The sequence below is a fragment of the Grammomys surdaster genome, unplaced genomic scaffold (assembly GCF_004785775.1).
Source record: "Grammomys surdaster isolate TR1022 unplaced genomic scaffold, NIH_TR_1.0 125934, whole genome shotgun sequence".
Taxonomy (NCBI): domain Eukaryota; kingdom Metazoa; phylum Chordata; class Mammalia; order Rodentia; family Muridae; genus Grammomys; species Grammomys surdaster.
The window spans coordinates 1275022-1279373 of record NW_021620757.1 but is presented as its reverse complement, the minus strand read 5'-3'; the positions used below and the strand labels follow the sequence as shown (position 1 = coordinate 1279373).

At 39.7% G+C, this 4352-nt stretch overlaps 1 protein-coding gene across 1 annotated transcript in view; it reads right to left on the bottom strand.

Moving 5' to 3' along the window:
• Vwa8 (von Willebrand factor A domain containing 8) overlaps nt 1-4352 on the bottom strand; it is a 315245-nt gene that overhangs the window by 235416 nt on the left and 75477 nt on the right. The gene's annotated exons all lie outside the window — the stretch shown is intronic.

The following is a 4352-nucleotide window of genomic DNA, read 5'->3' as shown; positions in this document are numbered from 1 at the left end:
GAGGACAGTCAGTACTCACTTGTGTGTGTAGAGGACATTCAGTACTCATGTGTGTAGAGGACAGTCAGTACTCACTCGTGTGTGTAGAGGATAGTCAGTACTCATGTGTGTGGAGAACATTCAGTACTCACTCATATGTGTAGAGGACAGTCAGTACTCATGTGTGTGGAGGACAGTCAGTACACGTGTGTATAGAAGACATTCAGTACTCACTGATGTGTGCAGAGAAGTCAGTGTGAGCATAAGCTCGTTAGGTTCAGGTGAGCTACAGTTGCAATTTAACTTGCAGGTGAGATAATTAAGGTGACAAACACAGTCACACTTTCTCTTCTCTATCAAAGTAATTCCAACATCTACTATCAAAGTTAGAAGATTTCTATTTGTAATATGAACCACTAACCCAATTTCTGCTTCCCTTATCATGAAGGCCAAAAAGAAGGTCAAAGCTACGAGAAACGGCATTAGTGCTTCCTTGAGAAATTCAACTCCTGAAGTAGACACAGAATCCAGGAAATAGATATAGAGACAGGGAGGACATCTAGAAACATGTATCTTAGTTTCCAACTGCTATGACAAAACATCATGGCAAGGCGCTTAACAGAAAGAAGGGTTCATTTGGTGTTGGCCCTCCCAAAGGGTTAGAGTCTATGATAAGAGAGCAAAGGTATGGCAGCAGACTGTTTGAGCCACAGCTGAGAGCTTACAACTGGACCCACAAGCAGGAGGCAGAGAGCTGACTGGAAATGGCTTGAGTCTTCAAAACCCAATGAAACACCTCTTCCAACAAGGCCACACTTCCTAATCCTCACCAAACAGTTCCACTAATGAGCACATGAACCTACAGGAAGCATCATCATCACTCCAACCATCAAGGGCAGTAGCAGGACACAAGTGCTATAAGAGGGTAAGGGGAAACAGGGAAAGACAGCAGCATAGAGGCGGACTGGGGTAAATACCACTGAAGATGTTTGAAAAAGACATATGGAAACATTTTTATAAGCTTACTTAAAACTTGTATATAGTACATACATACATACATACATACATACATACATACATACATACGTGGGAGTGGGGCTTAAGTGGAATTAGGCCACATAGGGTTATAAGGTTTCCAGCAGTCATAGACTAACAAACCCCCAAAATACAGAAACTTCCTTTTCAGTTGTTGGTCAGGGAGGTTGCAGAGGTTCTCAAAACAATATAGGCTGTTGCCATTGTCCTTGGTGCCTTCCAGAACTTAAAACTAAGACTCTATTACTGAAACACCACATACTTCAAATATAAGACTTGGAGAAATTGGTCTGGAATTCACTTGGAAGCCTTCTCTCTGAGGACTAGCTCTCATAGTATCTGAAAGTGCTATGCAAGCTACCAAGGGAGAAGAATTAACTAACCTATCCAGCTATAAAGCCTATCCCAGCAAGATATCCCCAGTGGTACAATATCATGGCACTTTTGTTGTGGGGGTGACTACTAGCTGTCAATTTGAACTTAAATGCCCATTCAATATGTGCAAATTCATACTTGGTAATATAAACTTACCCAACTACCCATGGCTGGAGAAGTCACAGTAGAGTAACTTGTTATTGGCATTTTCTTAAACCAACATAATTTCTTTTTCTTTCTTTTTTTCTTTCTTTTTTTTTTAGGGGGGAGGGGTTGAGACAAGGTTTCTCTGTGTAGCCCTGGCTGTCCTGGAACTCACTCTGTAGATCAAGCTGGCCTCAGAAATCCGCCTGCTTCTGCCTCCCAAGTGTTGGGATTAAAGGCATGTGCTACCACTACCCTGCACCAATATAATTTCTAACTACATTCTAAATACTAGTTAACAAACAGATGAGTGTACTTCTTGTCCTTCATCAAAGATTCTTTCTGCAACAGACAGAAGCTATTAGAGATCCAAGACCGGATAAAAATCAGACTTTATGGTGCCCCAGTCAGCACATCTACAATGCAACCCTTACATTTAAGGCTCAGAGATCATGGAAGAGGGAGAGTCAAGACTGTCAGAGCCAGGACGCCTATTGCTACATGCTATCTTCAAAGTCATGACCTGGCGGCTGCAACCTTGAAATCTCAACAAATACGGTTGCCTAACCAAGACCTGAAGAATACTTAAGGCTGTCAAATCCTGACCTTAAATAATGGAGGTCCTAGACAGTATTTACATTTTAACTACTACAAAAAAATCTACATCTTTATCCAGATGTGAAAGAGAAATAAACTGTCCTTCCAAAGAGGGAGCTAATTAATAAGCCAACTAATTTTTTACTGAATATCAACACATAAATACATACTAACAAAACATCACAGGGTTGGAACTCAGCATTGGTAACCATACAATGAAAAAACTATGCTATAAATATTTTAAAAGAAAAGCATGTCCCAAGCATTAGCAATTGAGGATAAAAATAAAAACATAAATTTATATCATAAAACTATACCAGAGAAGATATTAAAAACCATTTCAAAATTGTATAAACTCTACATAATTATAAAAATGCCTTCCAGGCTATGAATACATTGCAAATGTTAACTTCTTATTACATTACATATTTGTTCTTAAAATTTTAAATGTTAGATTTTTTTTTAATTTTGCAATTTTTATTTTGAAGTAATTTCAAACGTCAGAAAATCAAAGGACACAATTATACAGAAGATTCTATCTCACCTTCACCCAAGTTCCTTGTTACAATTCCAGCATGTGCTGACCTCCCTACTACCTCACATATATGTGTACAATTAACTCATTTTTCCCAATCAACAAGTTGAGAGCAAGCTGAAGATATGCAGGTCTGTACTCGTAAACATCAGAGTTCACCATTCCCTGAAAGCAAGAGCTCTAGCAAATGTAATCACTACTTAACTTGCTAAAGAAGAAATCTATACAATCATGCTATCTGATCCATCTTGTTCCTATGTGACCACAGACCTTGCAGGAAGACACATGGCATTGTCACTCTTCAGTCGCCTTCAACCCAGGGCAGGCCTTCCATTTTCTTTCATGACTGAGGAGTTTTAAACACATAGGTCTTTCTTCTGCAAAGTGCCCCTTAGCCCAGGACTATATTGTTTTTCTTCATAGTCTAACTCAAATCTTCAGCTTTCAGCAAGATTCCTGACAAACCATGCTCTCTTTCCAGCACAACGCTTAAGAAGCACACAATGCCAATGTAATTAATGTCAGTTTGTTCTGCCTGGTCATGTTGACAGTGACTATAAAAATATCATTTCCCTATTTTAAAATCAACTGAGTATTTCACAAGGAGATATTCAGAGATGACATTAATATTCAGTTACAGAAGTACATGTATACACACGCACATGCACACGCACAAGCACACACGCACGCACGCATGCATGCACACACACTTTACACCATCCTAACTCAGCCATCAATCTAATGATAGCCTAATAGTGATTTTCCAAATTCTATAATTTCTTCCATATTTGTTGGCACACATTTTACAGTAAAAAGGAGAGTTACTTATCCTCCATACTTAAATTGTTTAATAGGATGGGTACCTATTTTATACAATGGATTATCATCAATTATTGTTTACTTTCAATGTTCAAATTGGTGAGTTCTTCTGTGGTTTTGATATGCCAATATCATTTATTAAAAATCTCCTTGATCTCATCTTCTGTTTCTTGAACCAAGTTTAGTTCTGCCCTAACTCAGGAATTAGATCCTATTAGCAGACATGGGATTTAGACTTTCAGGCACTTGGTGTGATTATAGTTTCTAGGCTCTGTTAGGTCACAGAGCTAGAAAATGTGTAAACACACACACACACACACACACACACACACTCCTTTTCATACATATTAGGTAGCGTTATCCTCTGGCCATGACATGGTCACCATCATATTGAAATCAGAGCTGCTGTGTTTACCAACGTAAGGCTTTCACAGGAATGCCCACTGCCATTCCCTGGTGGAAGGGAGAGCAGGTTCACAAGGCAGTGTACGAGCATCTCTCTCAGGCGGCAGCACACAAGGCGTTCACAAAGCTGTGTACTAGACCCTCAGGATGTTTCCTGAGTACACAGAGCGGCCAACTGTAAACTCTCCTGGCTCCTGTGAGTAACTCAGCTTAAACTCCCTGGTACACCAAACTAGATTTGAGTGGAATCCCTTCCTTATTATGCTGTGTGTTCTCCATCTGAGGCAAGAAGACACTTGTTCACATCTTCCCAGGAGAAACAATTCTGATATGTAGGCACTGAAAAGCAACACGAGTCATGTTCATATCTCCATTTCCAATCCAGGACTGCAGGGGTCCTTTCATGTCTTCCTTTTTCCGTGTTCACAGTCCTCCTTCAGCAGTGAGATAGATACATGACTCC